We start from the raw sequence: 22,771 nt of genomic DNA on the forward strand, positions 1-22,771 counted from the left end.
AAATTGACTTTAACCACGTTTTATAATAAAGAACGAACTCTTCCCTATACTAACTTGCATACGCAACTTCACTATACTTAAGATTACAGTATTTATATTATACATCATTATAAATTATAAAAGGTTCAAATTTTCGAAGATTATAGAGTTAAAAATTTTCCCACACCGGGAATCGAACCCGAGCCTGTTAAGTGAAAGTTAACTATCCTAGCCACTAGACCATATGGAACCATAAAGAAGTATGATTTAAGAGCCATATGTATATTATTATTTCACCATACCAATTATAATCCAGGTTGCAGTGGTAGCTAGCAACCTAGTAAGAGACGATCACGTCCAATGTTAAGAAATATAAAAACCCATAGTTCCTAATCCGGGTTGCAGCGGTAGCTATCAACCTAGTAAGAGACGATCACCTCCAATGTTAAGAAATATAAAACCCCCCAACTCCTAAAAAAAGAGTCAGATCAAAACAAAAAGTACATCATTAGAACCACCTTGTCCGAATCCTCTATAAAGGAAACTTACCGCCCTTTGGCTTGAATAACAAAGAAAATATATTGGCTTGAAAATCAAGAAAATTGACTTTTACCACGTTATTCTCCACAAACAGGATATTTTTTTCTTTCCGCTATTTTTTCCTGCTCAGCTAGCTGGGCACTGGAAAATCATAGAGAGCTGTATAATAGCTCATTTTAAAGGAAATTGCAACATCTAGTCACTTTTGTATTTAAAAATAAAATACTTTTTAAAGTAGAATCAATTTTTTTTATAATAAAGAACGACCTCTTGCCTATACTAAATTTTATACGCCACTTAATTATAGTATAGGTTAGTAATTCAACAGATAGCATGGCACTGGAACATCGTAGAGAGTTGTTCAATGGCTCGTTTTAAAGGAAATTAATTGGGTTAAAAACTTTTTGTAATTAAAACAAATTATTTTTTTTATATTAAGAAATTTTAATTATGTTCCTTAAGAAATCATCATAAGTAAAAATTTCCCGTACGGAAATTGAACTCAAGCCTGCTGGGTGACAGCTATCCCAACCTCTAGACCATATAGAATATATTAAAATATTATAATAAAGAACGACCTTTTGCCTATACTAAATTTTATACGCCACTTAATTATAGTATAGGTTAGTAATTCAACAGATAGCTTGGCACTGGAACATCGTAGAGTGTTGTTCAATGGTTCATTTTAAAGAATTATATTAAAGAACGACCCTTAACCCATGTTAATTGATCCGGGTTGCTGTTACATTAAAGAACGATCATTGAAATAACAAACCATTACATACATTGGACTTAATTAGCTACTTGATTGTTTGAGGTTCGTCTCTTACTATAAGAAAAAGCCGTAGGCTTATTCCTGTTTGTAATCAGGTTCGATAATAATATATATGATTACGTATCTGGGTCGCAGCGGTAGCTAGCAACCTAGTAAGAGACGATCACGTCCAATGTTAAGAAATGTAAAAACCCATAGTTCCTAAAAAAGGAGTCAGATCAAAACAAAAAGTACACCAATAGAACCGCCTTGTCCGAAACCCCTTGAAAGGAAATTATGTAATTTCACTGATGACTGATGGAAATTATGTAATTTCCAACAGTATCATGGCTTTAGAGATGGCTGATTTACAATAAGGAACGAACTGAACCCATAGTAACTTAAGTATTAAATCAAACAGTTCGTTGTCGTAATAAAGAGGTGTGTAATGGCTCATTTTAAAGGAAACTGCTGTATATAGAAACCTTTTGTAATTAACAAAATTATTTATTATTATAAAACAAATTGTTACGATATGGTAAAGAACTAACTCTAGGCGATAGTAACTAATTTAATTTTGAAAAGAAAGAATTACGGCAGAAACCTAATAATACTACATTTCATAAAAACCCTCCACCGGGATTTGAAATCGGATTGCAGGAATCAAAGTGTTAAGTCATAACCACTACACCAACAAACGTTCATATAAGAAAGAATATTAACAGTATATGATAACTTAAAGACCAAACTCTAACCATTAGTACTGTCAATCAGTTCGTGTTTCCGGGTTGCAGCGGTAGCTAGCAACCTAGTAAGAGACTATCACGTCCAAAGTTAAGAGATATAAAAACCCATAGATCCTAACAAAGGAGTCAGATCAAAACAAAAAGTACACAATTAGAAACGCCTTGTCCAAAACCCCTGCAAAGTAAACTTTCTGACCCTTGGCTTGAACAGCAAGGGATCAGGGTTGCAGCGGTAGCTAGCAACCTAGTAAGAGACGATCACGTCCAATGTTAAGAAATCTAAAAACCCCTGACTCCTAAGAAAAGAGTCAGATCAAAACAAAAATTACACCATTAGAACCGCCTTGTCCAAAACCCCTATAAGGGATACTTATCACTCTTTGGCTTGAATAACAAAGAAAATATATTGACTTGAAAATCAAGAAAATTGACTTTAACCACGTTATTCTCCACAAACAGGATATTTTTTTCTTTCCGCTTTTTTTTCCTCCTCAACTAGCTGGGCACTGGAAAATCATATAGAGCTGTATAATAGCTCATTTTAAAGGAAATTGCAACATCTAGTCACTTTAGTAAATAAAAATAAAATACTTTTTAAAGTAGAATCAATTTTGTCAAAAAAATTGCATTTTTGATGTATTTTCATACTGCAGTCTTTTCAAAGATATTTGAATTTTGAAGTTTATAATAAAGAACGACCTCTTGCCTATACTAAATTTTATAGGCCACTTAACTATAGTATAGGCTAGTATAGTTGTATTTATCCGGGTTGCAGCAGTAGCTAGCAACCTAGTATGAGACGATCATCCGGGTCGCAGTGGTTACTAAAGTTATTTTAGTTACTAAAGAAACCCCTGTATAGTAAACTTTCTGTTATTTGGCTGGAACAAAAAGGGAAATATATTGGCTTGAAAATCAAGAAAAGTGGCGGCTGCTACAACATTCTGCCTAAACGGCATATTTTTTTTCTTTCTTTTTTTTTCTTTTCCACAGATAGCTTGGCACTGGAACATCGTAGAGGATGTTTAATGGCTCATTTTAAAGGAAACTAATTGGGTTAAAAATCTTTTGTAACTAAAATAAATTATTTCTAAAAGAAAATAAATTTTAACAATAAAAATTACATTTTTTATGTCTTTTCATACTGCAGTCTTTTCAAAGATATTTGAGTTTTGTACATAAATCATAATCGTATACCAGCGGTAAGATTTGAACCCAGGCCACGCTGCCTCTCATAACTATATCTGTGAATCTGGGTTGAGGCAGTAGCTAGCAGCCTAGTAAAAGACGATCAGTCCAGTGCTAAGATATAAAAACCCAGAACTCCTAAAAATAGAGTCAGATCAAAACAAAAGTACGTCATTAGAACCACCTTGTCTAAAACTCTACTAGATAAATAATGAATGTCGTCATAGTTTTATTAGAGCTATGATGTGAATAGAAAACACGACATTATGTTGTTGTTTCTGAAGACGTCATGAAATAATACCAGTACGCCATGAAGTCATGAAATATCATTACACAATGACGTCATAATTACTGTATAAGCAGCGACATAGATGTAAATGGTCTCATTTATGATTACATAATGGTTAAATCAAGGCAAGATACACGTAAGTTTAAAAAGCAGTACTACACAAAAAACAGAGATAGCATCCTGAAAAGAGAAAAGTATTCAACCGACCAGGAGTATCGAGAATTAAAAATTGAGAGAGCCAAACAAAAGATCAAGGAGCGTTATCACAATGATTAAGTTTATAGAGAAGCAACAAATCAGCAAGCTAGAGAAAAGATCAAGGAGCGTCATCACAACAATGAAGCTTATAGAGAGGTAACAATTCAGCAAGCTAGAGAAAAGATCAAAAAACGTTATCAAAATGATGAAGTTTATAGAGAGGCAACAATTCAGCAAGCTAGAGAAAATATCAAGGAGCGTTATCACAATGATGAAGTTTATATAGAGGCAACAATTCAGCAAGCTAGAGAAAAGATCAAGGAGCTTTATCACAATGATGAAGTTTATAGAGAGGCAACAATTCAGAAGGCTAGAGAAAAGATCAAGGAGCGTTATCACAATGATGAAGTTTATAGAGAGGCAACAATTCAGCAAGCTAGAGAAAAGATCAAAAAGCGTTATCACAATGATGAAATTTATAGAGATTACTATTTAAGAACGACAAAGATGTAAATGGTCTCATTCATGAATTAAATAAGGGTTAGATCAAAGCAAGTTACATTAAAGAACGAACTTTAGTCCATAGATTATATTAAAGGACGATCATTAGAAAAGCACACCATTGCATATATTCGGCTGAGTTAGCCGTGTTATAATAAAGTACGACCTCTTGCCTATACTAAATTTTATAGGCCACTTAACTATAGCATAGGCTAGTACGGTTATATTTAAGGTCAATATATTAAAATTTTCTATTAAAAGACGATCATTGGAGTAAAAACCCCTTACATACATTTGATTTAGTTAGCTACTTGATTGTTTGTGGCAAGTCTCTTACTATTTAAAAGAAGAAAAAGCCGTAGGCTTTTCCTGTTTGTAATCAATTAGAAAGAGTTCTACCTTTAAAATGATTATATTAAAAGACGATCATTAGTATATCATACATAAGGCATTATAGCATCAAACAGTTCGTGGTAACGAACTGTAAGCAAGGAGCGACCCGGCTCAATGGCAACCGAAATTCTAAAAAACGGATACCGATAAATACATCAATAACAAACTTCGATACCAATAGATACATAAAAAAAATCAGATTTTAATTCCGATTTCAAATATATAAGTTTCATCAAGTTTAATTTTACCCATCAAAAGTTACGCGCCTGAGAAAATTTGGCTGATTTTCAAAAAAGGGGGAAAGACCCCCTAAAAAATATAGAACCCTAATAAAAATCACACCATCAGATTCAGCGTCTCAGAGAGCCTTACTGTAGAGGTTTCAAGCTCCTATCTACAAAAATGTGGAATTTTCCATTTTTGTCAGAAGAAAGATCACGAATGCGTGTTTATTTGTTTTTTTTTGTTTTTTTTTCTTTTTCCCAGGGGTAATCGTATTACCCCACGATTTATACTTAAATCGTATAGCAACCTAGTAAGAGACGATCACGTCCAATGTTAAGAAATATAAAAACCCATAACTCCTAAAATCCGGGTTGCAGCGGTACCTAGCAACCTAGTAAGAGACGATCAAGTCCAATGTTAAGAAATATAAAAACCCATAACTCCTAAAAAAATTGTCAGATCAAAAGAAAAAGTACACCATTAGAACCGCCTTTTCCGAAACCCCTGTATAGTAAACTTTCTGTTATTTGGCTTGAACAGCAAGGGAAATATATTGGCTTGAAAATCAAGAAAAGTGGCGGTTACTAGAACATTCTGCCTAAACGGCATATTTTTTTTTCTTTTTTCATTCTCTTCCACAGATAGCTTGGCACTGGAACATCGTAGAGAGTTGTTCAATGGCTCATTTTAAAGGAAATCTCTAGATCCTGTGCCATTTGTACTTAATTGTTTTTTAAAAATTAATTATTTTTTGCGCAAAACCTAATGTTTTACATACAATATTGATCAATGACGTCATTGTCGTTGGATGTAGTTAGTACATAAAGGCTCGATCATCGAATTGCAGCTGATCCGGGTTGCAGCGGTAGCTAGCAACCTAGTAAGAGACGATCACGTCCAATGTTAAGAAATATAAAAACCCCAAACTCCTAAACCCCTAACTAAAAGAGGCAGATCAAAACAAAAAGAACACCATTAGAACCGTCTTGTTCAAAACCCATATAAAGGAAACTTACCACCCTTTGGCTGTAATTGGGCTTGAACAGCAAGGGAAATATATTGGCTTGAAAATCAAGAAAATTGGCTTTAACCACGTCATTCTCCAGAAACGGCATCTTTTTTTCTTTCTTCTTCTTTTCCACAGATAGGTTGATACTGGATTATAATAAAGAACGACCTCTATCCCATGTTATAACTGAAATGGTCTATTGATCCGGGTTGCAGCGGTAGCTAGCAACCTAGTAAGAGACGATCATCTGGGTTGCAGCGGTTTCTAGCAACCTAGGAAGAGACGATCTGGTCCAATGTTAAGAAATATAAATAGAAATAAAAAAATTTATATTTGTTTTTAAATCAGTTACTATTGGCTGGAGTTCGTTCTTTACTAGACATTTTTTAACGGAATATATATGTTTTCTTACATAGTTTATTCTATGAAATAATAAGGGAGAACAAATAGTTTATTGCTCCAAAATCGTAAGGGATAATTTTCACACTTTTTTATTAAATCTTAGACACCATATACTGAATGGTATATTTGTTTCAGAAGTTACCAAGGTCCTGTGAAGATGGACTTGTCATTCTGCTAAGAAGGTTTTACGTTCAAAAGACTGGGGTAACGATCGAGTGAATAGCTCTTCATTTATATTGTCCCTGAACAATTTAATATCTTTTTCAATGAAATTAAATTAAATGATCTGACTCTTTTTTTAGGAGTTATGGGGTTTTATATTTCTTAACATTGGACGTGATCGTCTCTTACTAGTTTGCTAGCTACCGCTTTAACCCGGATAATTAAAAATCAGTTTTTTAGATTTTCAGTTACTATTGAGAAGAGTCGCTCTAATTATACAGTTTGTTACCACGAACAGGTTGATATATGATATAGGCTAATGTTAATAAATAGCTTTTGCTTTAAACTGGATACGTTGAAATTACAAAAAGGAAAAAGCCTATGGCTTTTTCTTAATTTGAATAGTAAGAGACGACCTGGCTACAACCTACGATTATGACGTCACTGATCAATCTTTAACATAAAATTAAGTAAAATATAAAATCAATCAAAAATTGGGTCCTTTAAAGCCTGCCTGGCGCAGCGGATAGCCTGCCTTGCTACTCCGAAGGCTGCAGGTTCAAATCCTGCCAGAGGCGCAATTTTTACACATTAATCTATTCAAAGTCTAACTAAAACTTCTACTAGTTAGTACTGCATTAGATCCTCTTGACTGACATCGATTCTTTATGTAATGAATACCATTGCTTTTTTCTTTTCAAGTTACTATATCTGTTGTTTGTGTAGTACTGTTTTTTCAACTTGCGTATAGCTTGCTTTGATCTAACCATTATCTAATCAAGAATGAGAGAATTTACAGTTTTGACTTTTCTTATATAGTAATTATGACGTCGCGGCGTATTGATTTTATTTCATGACCTCATGGCGCAATGGTATTATTTCATGACGTCTTCAGAAACAACAATATAATTTTGTGTTTTTCTATTCACGTCATAGCTCTAATATAAAATTATGATAACATTCATTATTTATCTAGTAGGGTTTCAGACAAGGTAATTCTAATGATGTACTTTTGTTTTGATCTGACTCTATTTTTAGGAGTTTTGGGTTTTTATATTTCTTAGCATTGGACTGATCGTCTCTTACTAGGTTGCTAGATACTGCTGCAACCCAAATTCACATATATATTTATTTATGAGAGGCAGCCTGGCCGAGTGGTCCAAGGCACTGGTGTTAGCCACCAGTCTCTTCGGAGGCGTGGGTTCAAATCTTACCGCTGGTATACGATTATGTTTGAACGACTGCAGTGTGAAAAGACATCAAAAATGCAGTTTTTGCTTGAAAAATTTATTCTCTTTTAGAAATAATTTATTTAGTTACTATAGATTTTTAACCCAATTAATTTCCTTTAAAATGAGCTATTGAACAACCCTCTACGATGTTCCAGTGCCAAGCTATCACTGGATACAAAAAAAGAAAAAAAGAAAAAAAATATACCGTTTGTGGAGAATAACGTGGTTAAAGTCAATTTTCTTGATTTTCAAGCCAATATATTTCCCTTGCTGTTCAAGCCAAGGGACAGAAAGTTTCCTATACAGGGGTTTCGGACAAGGCAGTTCTAATGGTGTACTTTTTGTTTTGATCTGACTCCTTTGTTAGGAACTATGGGTTTTTATATTTCTTAACATTGGACGTGATCGTCTCTTACTAGGTTGCTAGCTACCGCTGCAACCCGGATTTAAATGTTTACGTCACGTCACTCATTAAGTCATATATGGTTATTAGTACACAATAGGTTTTATATATTACGTCATATATGGTTATTAGTAGATAATCGGTAAAATATTCGTTCTTTATTATAATAAAAACTTCAAAAACGCATAAAAAAGTTGTTCATATTCATTTTTGTATATTTTTTTATATTCAATTTTTTTTATTCATTTTATATTCGTTATTATGAATCTGAAAAACATTTTGGGGGAGGGGGGTTCAAACCCACTAAACCCTTTGGATACGTCCTTGAATGTTACAAGGGACTGAAAGTTTCCTATACAGGGGTTTCGGACAAGGCGGATCTAATGGTGTACTTTTGAATTTGATCTGACTCCTTTTTTAGGAACTATGGGTTTTTATATTTCTTAACATTGGACGTGATCGTCTCTTACTAGGTTGCTAGCTCCCGCTGCAACCCGGATATAGCTCGTTGTTTAATGCAATACTGGTCGAAAGATGAACGTGTATAAATATTGCATTCACTTATTACGTCACATATGGTTATCTTTTAATTTATTATTACAAACAGGAAAAAGCCTACGGCTTTTTCTTCTTTGGAATAGTAAGAGACGAACCTCAAAGAATCAGGCAGCTAACTAAGTCCAATATAAGTAATTGTTTGTTCTTCTAATGATCATCTTTTAATTTGGCGTTTCTTACTAGGTTGCTAGCTACCACTTAAACCCCGATTATGTAATAGGTTGCTAGCTACCGCTGCAACCTAGATATTCTTATTTCTGCTACTATGGGCTAAGGTTTGTTCTTTCATGTAAAACTAGCAAAAAATTTTTTAAGCCTGATGAAGATTTAACTAATGTGTCAAAAGTAAGGTTGCAAGTCGACGATTTTGTTTTGGCCTTATTATAATTGGTATGGTGAAATAATAATATGCATATGGCTCTTAAATCATACTTCTTTATGGTTCCATATGGTCTAGTGGCTAGGATAGTTAACTTTCACTTAACAGGCTCTGGTTCGATTCCCGGTGTGGGAAAATTTTTAACTCTATAATCTTCGAACATTTGAACATTTTATAATCTATAATGATGTATAATATAAATACTGTAATCTTAACTATAGTGAAGTTGCGTATGCAAGTTAGTATAGGGAAGAGTTCGATCTTTATTATAGGTGGAAAAATTTATTCTCTTTTAGAAATAATTTATTTTAGTTACTATAGATTTTTAACCCAATTAATTTCCTTTAAAATGAGCTATTGAACAACCCTCTACGATTTTCCAGTGCCAAGCTATCTGTGGAAAAGAAAAAAAAGAAAAGAGAAAAAAATATCCCGTTTGGGGAGAATAACGTGGTTAGAGTCAATTTCCTTGATTTTCAAGCCAATATATTTCCCTTGCTGTTCAAGCCAAGGGACAGAAAGTTTCCTATACAGGGTTTTGGACAAGGCGGTTCTAATGGTGTACGTCTTGTTTTGATCTGACTCCTTTGTTAGGAACTATGGGTTTTTATATTTCTTAACATTGGACGTGATCGTCTCTTACTAGGTTGCTAGCTACCGCTGCAACCCGGATAATGCAGTGTGAAAAGACTGCAGTGTGAAGAGTTTTTGGTGGAAAAATTTATTCTCTTTCAGAAATAATTTATTTTAGTTACTATAGATTTTTTAACCCAATTAATTTACTTTAAAATGAGCCATTGAACAACTCTCTGCGATGTTCCAGTGCCAAGCTATCTGTGGAAAAGAATAAAGAAAAAAAAATCCCTTAAGCAGACTGTTGTAGTAGCTGCCACTTTTCTTGATTTTCAAGCCAATATATTTCCCTTGCTGTTCAAGCCAAGGGACTGAAAGTTTCCTATACAGGGGTTTCAAACAAGACGGTTCTAATGGTGTTCTTTTGAATTTGATCTGACTCCTTTTTTAGGAACTATGGGTTTTTATATTTCTTAACATTGGACATGATCGTCTCTTACTAGGTTGCTAGCTACCGCTGCAACCCGGATTAACATTGGAGGTGATCGTCTCTTACTAGGTTGCTAGCTACCGCTGCAACCCGGATACATAGTCAATCCCACATCGGGTAGTTAGAACCTAACCAAAAATAAAACTAATTTTAACATTTTAAGGTATTTTTCGAGCTTGTATTGAAATATTCAAACTATTGCTCGGATAGCATGGATATTTTTGCAGTTTACACTAGCTGTAAAGAACGCACAGGCTGATCTTTGTAAATTGAGAAAAATTTTACGAATGTTTTACCGGGACTACGAAGAATATTCAAAATTAAATATTAAAATTATCTCTGAAAGAATAGATTTTGTTGAAAAGTCAGCTAGAGATGCTTTCGCAAAACTTCATAGTAATATCCAAAAGAAATGTTGCATGTTTAGTGAAAAGCTTCCAAGGTATGGACTGGCAACTGTGGAACAGTTTACAGATGTAATGGGAAATCTTATACATCACTGTGAATATATGGAGGCATAATTGTCCTTTACCTAGTTTCAGCTTAAATTCGATGATCGAGCCTTTATGTAAAATATCTGTTTAAATAAGCCCTCTCGACACATTCTAGGATCATGGGTCTATACGATCACCCTTGGTAAAAAAAACGGCAAATAAACACGCATCCGTGATCTTTCTTCTGGCAAAAAATTGCAAATTACACATTTTTGCAGATAGGAGCTTGAAACCTCTACAATAAGGTTCTCTGATACGCTGAAACTGATGGTGTTATTTTCATTAAGATTCTACGACTTTGAGGGGTGTTTTTCCCTTTTTTCCAAAATAGGGCAAATTTTCCCAGGCTCATAACTTTTGATGAGAAAGACTAAATTTGATGAAACTTAAATATTTAAAATCAGCATAACAATACAATTCTTTTAATGTATCTATTGATACTAAATTTCCGTTTTTATAGTTTCAGTTACTATTGAGAAGAGCCGCTCTTACTATGCAGTTCGTTACTATGAACTGTTTGAAATCAAATCTAGCCACGCATGACGTCATATATGCTACAGACCTCTTTTTCTTTTCCCTGTTGCAACAGTTACTATGAGATAGACTTCGGTCCTTACTGTAAAAAGATTTTTAACCCAATTAATTTCCTTTAAAATGAGCCATTGAACAACTTTCTACGATGTTCCAGTGCCAAGCTATCTGTGGAAAAGAAAAAAAAATATCTCGTTTAGGCAGAATGTTGTAATAGCTGTTACTTCTCTTGATTTTCAAGCCAATATATTTCCCTTGATGTTCAAGCCAAGGGACAGAAAGTTTCCGATACAGGGGTTTCGGACAAGAAGGTTCTAATGGTGTACTTTTTGTTTTGGCCTGATTCTTTTTTTAGGATTTAGGGGTTTTTATATTTCTTAACATTGGACGTGATCGTCTCTTACTAGGTTGCTAGCTACCGCTGCAACCAGGAATGCTAGCTACCGTTGCAACCCGGATAATTATATTTCTTTACATTGGACGTGATCGTCTCTTACTAGGTTGCTAGCTACCGCTGCAACCCGGATTACATTTTAAACAACTATATCTACTAGCAAACAAGTCAAATACATGTGATGGTTTGATCTTCTAATGATCGTCTTTTAATATAATCCTTTGGACTTGAGCCCAATCTTTACTAAACATCTTTATATAAAATATTTAAGTTACTATTGGCTAGAGTCTGTTCTTTATTATAAATATTTCAAATTGATTACAAACAGGAAAAAGCCTACGGCTTTTTCTTCTTTGAAATAGTAAGAGACTAGCCTTAAGCAATCAAATAGCTAACTAAATCTAATGTATGTAATGGGTTTTTATTCCAATGGTCATCTTTTAAGGGCAAATTTTCATATATTGGTCTTAAATATAACTGTACTAGCCTAAAGTATAGTTAAGTGGCCTATAAAATTTAGTAGAGGCAAGAGGTCATTCTTTATTATAAAACCTCAAAGAATCAGGCAGCTAACTAAGTCCAATATAAGCAATTGTTTGTTCTTCTAATGATCATCTTTTAATTTGGCGTTTCTTACTAGGTTGCTAGCTACCACTTAAACCCAGATTATGTAATAGGTTGCTAGCTACCGCTGCAACCGAGATATTCTTATTTCTGCTACTATGGGCTAAGGTTCGTTCTTTCATGTAAAACTAGCAAAACATTTTTTATGTCTGATGAAGATTTAACTAATGTGTCAAAAGTAAGGTTGCAAGTCGACGATTTTGTTTTGGCCTTATTATAATTGTTATGGTGAAATAATAATACCCATATGGCTCTTAAATCATACTTCTTTGTGGTCCCATATGGTTTAGTGGCTAGGATAGTTAACTTTCACTTAACAGGCCTGGGTTCGATTCCCGGTGTGGGAAAATTTTTAACTCTATAATCTTCGAACATTTGAACCTTTATAATTTATAATGATTTATAATATAAATACTGTAATCTTCACTATAGTGAAGTTGCCTATGCAAGTTAGTATAGGGAAGAGTTCGATCTTTATTATAATCAAGCCAATATATTTCCCTTGCTGTTCAAGCCAAGGGACAGAAAGTTTCCTATACAGGGGTTTCGGACAAGGCGGTTCTAATGGTGTACTTTTTGTTTTGATCTGACTCCTTTGTTAGGAACTATGGGTTTTTATATTTCTTAACATTGGACGTGATCGTCTCTTACTAGGTTGCTAGCTACCGCTGCAACCCGGATAATGGTGTACTTTTTGTTTTGATCTGACTCCTTTGTTAGGGCTTTTATTTTTCTTAACATCGGATGTGATCGTCTCTTACTAGGTTGCTAGCTACCGCTGCAACCCGGATGCTAGCTACCGCTGCAACCCGGATTATATTTCTTAACATTGGACGTGATCGTCTCTTACTAGGTTGCTAGCTACCGATGCAACCCGGATTAATTTTATTAATGTAACTACCACCGCACACCGGATTCCAGTTACTATGGGCTATAGTTCGTCCCTTAATGTAAAAATATTACAAACAGGAAAAGCCTACGGCTTTTTCTTCTTTGAAATAGTAAGAGACGAACCTCAAACAATAAAGTTGCTAACTAAGTCCAATGCATGCTCCTATGATCGTCTTTTAATGTAAAATATCAGTTACTATGGGAGAGAGATTGTTCTTTACTGTAATTTGTTTGGCTGTCTCAATTTTTGCATGTCTATAATCTTCATCATTTTGATAACACATCTTGCTGTTTTGTTTTGCTCTCTCAATTTTTACTTCTCGATACGCATGGTCGGTTGAATACCTTTGCTTTTCTTTTTTCAAGATAATATCTCTTTTGTCTGTGTAGTACTGTTTTTTTAACTTGCGTGCAGCTTGCTTTGATCTAACCATTATCTAATTAACGAATGAGACCATTTACATCTTTGTCGTTCTTAAGTAGTAATTATGACGTCACTGCGTAATGATTTTATTGACGTCATGGCGCAATGATATTATTTCATGACGTCTTCAGAAACCACAACATAATATCGTGTTTTTCTGTTCACGTCATAGCTCTAATATAAAACTATGACGACATTCATTATTTATCTAGTAAGTTTTCAGACAAGGTAGTTCTAATGATATACTTTTGTTTTGATCTGACTCTATTTTTAGGAGTTTTGTTATATTTCTTAGCATTGGACTGATCGTCTCTTGCTAGGTTGCTAATTACTGCTGCAATCCAGATTCACATATATATTATTTATGAGAGGCAGCCTGGCCGAGTGGTCCAAGGCAGTGGTGTTAGCCACCAGTCTCTTCGGAGGCGTGGAGTCAAATCTTACCGCTGGTATACGATTATGATTGAAAGACTGCAGTGTGAAAAGACAGCAAAAATGCAGTTTTTGGTGGAAAAATTTATTCTCTTTTAGAAATAATTTATTTTAGTTACTATAGATTTGTAACCCAATGAATTTCATTTAAAATGAGCCATTGAACAACTCTCTACGATGTTCCAGTGCCAAGCTATCTGTGGAAAAGAAAGAAAAAAAGAAAAAAAGAAAAAAAAATATACCGTTTAGGCAGAATGTTGTAGTAGCTGCCACTTTTCTTGATTTTCAAGCCAATATATTTTCCTTGCTGTTCAAGCCAAGGGACAGAAAGTTTCCTATACAGGGGCTTCGGACAATGCGGTTCTAATGGTGTAATTTTTGTTTTGATCTGACTCTTTTGTTGGGAACTATGGGTTTTTATATTTCTTAACATTGGACGTGATCGTCTCTTACTAGGTTGCTAGCTACCGCTGCAACCCGGATTATGCAATCCAATGTATGCAATAATTTTTTATTCCAATGAACGTCTTTTAACGTAAGAATTGACAAACACCATTTATGATGAGCTATATCGGTACTTTATGTAACTACCCCTGGAACCACCATATATTAGTTACTATGGGCGAGAGATCGTTCTTTACTGTACTTAAATATATTGACCTTAAATATAACTGTAGTAGCTTATACTATAGTTAAGTGGCCTATAAAATTTAGTATAGGCAACAGCTCGTTCTTTATTATAACTTATAATAACTCAGTTACTATGGACAAAAGTTCGTTCTTTAATGTAATTATTACAAAAAAAAATCGAATATCTTTGAAAAGACTGCAGTATGAAAAAACATCAAAAATTTAGTTTTTAGTGAAAAAATTTATTCTCTCTTATAAATAATTTATTTTAGTTACAAAAGATTTTTAACCCAATTAATTTCCTTTAAAATGAGCCATTGAATAACTCTCTACGATGTTCCAGTACCAAGCTATGTGTGGAAAAGAAAAAAAAAGAAAAAAAAATATTCCGTTTAGGCAGAATGTTGTAGTAGCTGCCACTTTTATTGATTTTCAATCCAATATATTTCCCTTGCTGTTCAAGCCAAATAACAGAAAGTTTACTAAACAGGGGTTTCGGACAAAGCGGTTCTAATGGTGTACTTTTTGTTTTGATCTGACTCCTTTTTTAGGAGCTATGGGTTTTTATATTTCTTAACATTGGACGTGATCGTCTCTTACTAGGTTCCTAGCTACCGCTGCAACCCGGTTCAATAGACCATTTGAGTTATAACATGGGATAGAGGTCGTTCTTTACTATACAATTTTCTTGATTATCAAGCCAATATATTTTCTTTGTTATTCAAGCCGCAGGGCGGTAAGTTTCCTTTATAGGGGTTTCGGACAAGGCGGTTCTAATGGTGTACTTTTTGTTTTGATCTGACTCTGTTTTTAGGAGTTAGAGGTTTTTATATTTCTTAACATTGGACGTGATCGTCTCTTACTAGGTTGCTAGCTACCGCTGCAACCCGGAACCAGGTAGTTGAAGAGGAAAATCAAGCGGAAAGAAAAAAAATATCCCGTTTGTGGAGAATAACTTGGTTAAAGTCAATTTTCTCGATTTTCAAGCCAATATATTTTCTTTGTTATTCAAGCCAAAGAGTGATAAGTTTCCTTAATAGGGGTTTTGGACAAGGTGGTTCTAATGGTGTAATTTTTGTTTTGATCTGACTCTTTTCTGAGGAGTTAGGGGTTTTTATATTTCTTAACATTGGACGTGATCGTCTCTTACTAGGTTTCTAGCTACAGCTGCAACCCGGATTTTAATGTAAATTAACATTTGAAGTGATCGTCTCTTACTAGATAGCTAGCTATCACTGCAACCTGGATTTGATCTGACTTTTTTTTAGGAGTTATGGGTTTTTATATTTGTTAACATTGGACGTGATCGTCTGTTACAAGGTTGCTAGCTACCCCTGCAACCCGGAAAATTTATTTTTTATTATTGAGCTTGATCGTCTCTTACTAGATTGCTTGCTACTGCTACTGCTGATCGTTCTTTACTATAAATACGAATTTTCTAAGAAGTACGCCTCTGTATATTCACTGTGTTGTCGAACATTTTCCATTGCATCTATAAACTGTTCCGCAGTTGCCAATCCATACCTTGGAAGTTTCTCGTTAAACTGACAACATTTCTTTTGGATATTACTATGAAGCTTTGCCAAAGAATTTCTAGCCGACTTTTCAACAGCATCCGCTCTTTCAAAGAGAATTTTAATCTGTAATTTTGAATACTTTTCGTGATCCCGGTAAAACATGCTTAAAATGTTTCTCAATTTACAAAGATCAGCCTGCATTTTTGCCATCTTCTTGTATTTCTGAATGTAATTTTTCCCTTTGTCCTTATGCGTTCTTCGGTACAACCTCGCAGAGAATTTAATTTTTTCATTATAGCTTTTGTCACCCCAGTATCTACCCATTATTCTGGTAGCAACTTTTTTCTTATGTTTGTTTCGGTAATCTTCATCATTATCATACCGTTCCTTGCTCTTTTGTCTAGCCTGCTAAATTGTTGCTTCTCTATGAAGTTTATCATTTTGATAACGCTCCTTGATCTTTTGTTTGGCTGTCTCAATTTTTACTTCTCGATACACCTGGACGGTTGAATACCTTTGCTTTTGGTTTTTCTTATATTTGATGCGGTAATCTTCATCATTGTGATAACTCTCCTTGAACTTTTGTTTGGCTGTCTCAATTTTTGCAGTTCTATAATCTTTATCATTGAGATAACACATCTTGCTGTTTCGTTTTGCTCTCTCAATTATTACTTCTCGATACGCCTGGTCGGTTGAATACCTTTGCTTTTTTCTTTTCAAGTTACTATCTCTGTTGTTTGTGTAGTACTGTTTTTTCAACTTGCGTATAGCTTGCTTGATTGAAACCATTATCTAATCATTAGTTGAATGTTTATGTCACGTATCAAGTATCAAGAACCTAACAAAAAATTAAACTAAATTTTAAATTTTCAGGTATTTTTCTAGTCTAAATTAAAAGATTAAAACTGCTGTTCAGACACCATAAATATTTTTGTAGTTTATAGCTTTAGCGATTCTGAACTAAAAACGAAAATAAAAATAAAATAAAATTTTTCAATTTTTGCGTCACGTCGGTAATTAATTTATATATGGTTATTAGTACACAATAGGTTTTAGATATTACGTCATGTCACTTATTACGTCGTATATGGTTATTAGTAGATAATCGGTAAAATGTTCGTTCTTTATTATAACTTTATTATAATTTCAGACAAGGTAATTCTAATGATGTACTTTTGTTTTGATTTGACTCTATTTTTAGGAGTTTTGTTATATTTCTTAGCATTGGACTGATCGTCTCTTACTAGATATATGACGTCATTGATTAATATTGTATATAAAAAATCAAGTTTTTCGTAAAAAAAATTAATTAAAAAAAATTAAGTACAAATAGCGCTAGATCTAGAGATTTCCTTTAAAATGAGCCATTGAACAACTCTCTACGATGTTCCAGTGCCAAGCTATCTGTGGAAAAGAAAGAAAGAAAAAAATATCCCGTTTGTGGAGAATAACGTGGTTAAAGTCAACTTTGTTGATTATCAAGCCAATATATTTTCTTTGTTATTCAAGCTGCAGGGTGGTAAGTTTCCTTAATAGGAGTTTCGGACAAGGCGGTTCTAATGGTGTACTTTTTGTTTTGATCTGACTCTGTTTTTAGGAGTTAGGGGTTTTTATATTTCTTAACATTGGACGTGATCGTCTCTTACTAGGTTGCTAGCTACCGCTGCAACCCGGATAAAAATATAAATACTGTAATCTTAACTATAGTGAAAGTTGCGTATGCAAGACAGTATAGGGAAGAGTTTGATCTTTATTATATAGTAGCTGCCACTTTTCTTGATTTTCAAGCCAATATATTTCCCTTGCTGTTCAAGCCAAGGGACAGAAAGTTTCCTATACAGGGGTTTCGGACAAGGCGGTTCTAATGGTGTTCTTTTTGTTTTTACCTGACTCTTTTTTTAGGAGTTAAGGTTTTTTATATTTGTTAACATTGGACGTGATCGTCTCTTATTAGGTTGCTAGCTACCGCTGCAACCCGGATTTATTTAAATATAATTAGAAACAGGAAAAAGCCTACGGCTTTTTCTTTTTTGAAATAGTAAGAGACGAACCTCAAACAATCAAGTAGTTTACTAAGTCCAATGTATGCAATGGTTTGTTATTTCAATGATCGTCCTTTAATGTAACAGCAACCCGGATCAATTAACATGGGTTAGATGTCGTTCTTTACTATAATGCAACCCAAATTCACATATATATTTATTTATGAGAGGCAGCCTAGCCGAGTGGTCCAAGACACTGGTGTTAGCCACCAGTCTCTTCGGAGGCGTGGGTTCAAATCTTACCGCTGGTATACGATTATGTTTGAAAGACTGCAGTGTGAAAAGACATCAAAAATGCAGTTTTTGGTGGAAAAATTTATTCTCTTTTAGAAATAATTTATTTTAATTACTATAGATTTTTAACCCAATTAATTTCCTTTAAAATGAGCTATTGAACAACTTTTTTTAGGAGTTAAGGGTTTTTATATTTGTTAACATTGGACGTGATCGTCTCTTATTAGGTTGCTAGCTACCGCTGCAACCCTGATTTATTTAATTATATATTATTATCAAATCTGATTAGAAACAGGAAAAAGCCTACGGCTTTTTCTTTTTTGAAATAGTAAGAGACGAACCTCAAACAATCAAGTAGTTTACTAAGTCCAATGTATGAAATGGTTTGTTATTTCAATGATCGTCCTTTAATGTAACAGCAACCCGGATCAATTAACATGGGTTAGATGTCGTTCTTTACTATAATTGTTTTGCTCTCTCAATTATTACTTCTCGATACACCTGGTCGGTTGAATACCTTTGCTTTTTTCTTTTCAAGTTACTATCTCTGTTGTTTGTGTAGTACTCTTTTTTCAACTTGCGTATAGCCTGCTTTGATCTAACCATTATTCTAATCAAGACTGAGAGAATTTTCAGTTTTGACTTTCCTTATATACTAATTATGACGTCACTCTATTCACGTCATAGCTGTAATATAAAACTATGATGACGTTCATTATTTATCTAGTAGGGTTTCAGACAAGGTATTTCTAATGATGTACTTTTGTTTTGATCTGACTCTATTTTTAGGAGTTTTGGGTTTTTATATTTCTTAGCATTGGACTGATCGTCTCTTACTAGGTTGCTAGCTACTGCTGCAACCCAAATTCACATATATATTTATTTATGAGAGGCAGCCTAGCCGAGTGGTCCATGACACTGGTGTTAGCCACCAGTCTCTTCCGAGGCGTGGGTTCAAATCTTACCGCTGGTATACGATTATGTTTGAAAGACTGCAGTGTGAAAAGACATCAAAAATGCAGTTTTTGGTGGAAAAATTTATTCTCTTTTAGAAATAATTTATTTTAATTACTTCAGATTTTTAACCCAATTAATTTCCTTTAAAATGAGCTATTGAACAACCCTCTACGATGTTCCAGTGCCAAGCTATCTGTGGAAAAGAAAAAGAAAAAAAAATAAAAAAGAAAAAAATATCCCGTTTGGGGAGAATAACGTGGTAAAAGTCTATTTTCTTGATTTTCAAGCTAATATATTTTCTTTGTTATTCAACCCAAAGGGCGGTAAGTTTCCTTTATAGAGGATTCGGACAAGGCGGTTCTAATGGTGTACTTTTCGTTTTGATCTGACTCTTTTTTTAGGAGTTGGGGGGTTTTATATTTCTTAACATTGGAGGTGATCGTCTCTTACTAGGTTGCTAGCTACCGCTGCAACCCGGAAACATCATCAAACCTATAATTACTTTCGTACTATTAGTTGCTGTAGCGCATTGGCTAGTGGACTCTCCTCCTGACAAGGATGATACAAGTTTGAGTCGCTCTACAGTAACAACAATGGTGTATCACCACAAGCAGTATCGTTTGCAAATATATTAGCTTCTGCTTGATTCCAGTCAGCATGTATAACTCTTGATACCTTTCTATCCGGGTTGCAGCGGTAGCTAGCAACCTAGTAAGAGACGATCACGTGCAATGTTAAGAAATATAAAAACCCCTAACTCCTAATTATTATCAAGAGTGACATGTGCACTTGCTGGTGCATTTGCATTATTATCATTTTTGTGTTTTTTTTGAAGGGTTCTTCAACTGAAGGGCTTCTCATTCTTTTCCTGGGACCTCCAACAATGGAATTTTTTTTCCTTGAGTCTGTTGTCCTTTAGAATTTTCTTCATTTGTTATACATAATTTTTTATGTATAACGTTAAAATCAGCGTCGTAAAATCGTTGCGCAAAGCGGTAATTTTCGAGTGTTTAATTTTAAGTGCTTATTCATTTATTGTTAGTCAGCCACGAGCGGACGTTCAGGGTGCTACGGGTGCCGGCCCGGTCGCTAAAATCGCTGGCCATCACGGGTGCCGCCGCTGCGGGGACCTTCCGTCCGCTGGCCGCTGCGGGTTCAGCCTGACCACCTGAGCGCCATTTTTAAGTGCTTTAAATGTTCAAGTGTAGGTTTTTTTATCGTTTTATTGTAAATGTTTATTTTTTATGTCCTTTTTCACTGCCATACAAATATACAAATATATATTTGTGAATTACAGAAATCATGCATTCTATTTTCTTTGAGTATTTATTCAAGATATCGAGGTTAGGTTTGGTTAGTTGCAGTTGGAAATTGGAGGATTATGTATAAACTTAAAACACCCTTCAGATTATTTCTTTGAGGACCATCAATGACTGGCAAAACAACATTTTTAACGAAAATAATTCAAAACTGTGATAATATATTCCTAGAGAATGCAAAAAATATATATCATTACAATAGTATATGGCAAGAATCTAATGACAAAATAGAGAGTGTTGAACCAAGCATAAGATTCATACAAGGACTTGACGTGTTTATTAGTATTGCGCCAAACTTGTGGCTGATTATTGACGATTTAGCTGAGTCTATTGAAAAATGGTCGCAGGAAAAGTTACAATTATTCACAGTCCAGTCATATCATTAAAAAATTTCTGTAACTGTTGTTCTCCACAATCTTTTTCATCAGAGTAAATGTATGAGAACACTTTCTTTGAATTGTACTTACTATATTATCTAAAGAGATTTTTGCGATTCAAGTTCTCTTATAACTTTAAACAAACAAATCTACCCTGTCGAACCCAAATTTTTACTTTCGGCGTACAATCAAGCTACTAATGAACCCTATGGCTAAATTTTATTGGACCTGAATCAAAACACACCCGAAGAGCACACCCGAAAAGTTGCCTGTAGTCACTGATGTTTTCTATATTGAAATTACTGTACATCTAACCATGAATAGTGAAAAGGTCATTAGTCACTATCATGACGTTGAAGAGGCTACATGAACATCGACATTTATTTTTCGTGCTAGCCAATTCAAAACAACGGCTTAGGAAAGCAATACTCAAACATGGTATTGACAAGTAATTTATTAATCGCTTGTCAGAACTTTGTTTAAATTTAACAAAAAATATTGTTCAATTGTCAGATGGTGTTAGTTAACAGACAAAGCTACATCGGTCACTTGTACCTGCTCTAGCTTTCAAATAGAAAGCAAATTGTAAAACAAAACGTCTCGTTCAAGCGGGTTGGTAATTTCTTTTCATTGTTACTACCGATAATCACTGGACTTGTAAATACCATTTCTAGAAAAATGGCTAAACCCTATAAATTGACGCCAATTGAACTTGCTCTTTTTAGCACTTAGAAGTTAATCTTGATAAATTTATTAACAATGAAACAATTGCCTATGATGAAAAAATGGTTTTGCTTCAAAATGCCCTTCGACGTGTAAACCATCATAAATCTTATCGTGAAAAAGCACTCAAAGTAAATGTCATTGATCAACCTTCTGAAAATACTGAAAGTTTTTAAACATTGAAACTACCTAAAAAGGAAGAAGAAGATTTATTTCAAGTGCAATAGACGGGTTGCCCCCATCCTATCGTGAACAAAGAAAAAGACTCTTGGCATATTTTGATGAGAATAAACAAATTGATGAGAAACAGAATGATGTTGTAATCTAGGGTAAGAGTTACAATTGATTGCATCAATTGATTTCCTATCGGACTTGATTGTAAGTCGTAAAAAACTTGAATCCTTTGAAAGTCATTTATATAAATTTATAATGCCGTCAAATTTTCCCAAAAGTTTATTGGGAATAAACATGTTTTGAAACAATTAAGGGAATTTGAAAAAAAATATTTTGATATATTTCATTGAATAGCACACCGAGTGGGCCCGGTAAGGTTGTTAAATGAACTCGTCTTTCCGCATCGTTTAGTACGCAAAAGGGTAGCGGACGATTAAGTTCAAAATGGATCAAGTTTTGAAAGGTGCTTATGAAAATATTTGAGACTCAGGAAGTTTAAGTTCTCCCATTACAGGGAGGTTACCGGAATTAAAAAGAAGCTATGAAAAGAGTATTTAGAAAAGGAACTCAGTTATACTCTTCATCGACATCATTGATAGAGGTCATGAATATCAAAAAGCTAGAGCCTTTTACCCTCTACATATATTACAAGCAGATCTTTTGACTCTAGACGCGATTATTTGAAAAAAACTAGGTTTTCTAAAGAGTTAAAGAGGCTGAGTTACAAGGTCGAACCTTAAAACGTACAGGGATTAGGAGGCACAGTTGGGGGACTGCCGCCCCCAAACCCCCGCTTTCGCAGCCTTTAAATAAAAAAAAATTCTTTAAACTGAAAGTAAGGAGCGACATTAAATCTTAAAACGAACAGAAATTATTCCGTATATGAAAGGGGCTGTGCCCTCCTCAAAGCCTCGCTCTTTACGCTAAAGTTTGACTTTCTCACAACTCTTTTTTTTGAACAATAATAACTTTAGCGTAAAGAGCGAG

The sequence above is a fragment of the Artemia sp. Qi Xiang Cuo genome, chromosome 1 (genome assembly GCF_049724085.1).
Source record: "Artemia sp. Qi Xiang Cuo chromosome 1, ASM4972408v1, whole genome shotgun sequence".
NCBI lineage: Eukaryota > Metazoa > Arthropoda > Branchiopoda > Anostraca > Artemiidae > Artemia > Artemia sp. Qi Xiang Cuo.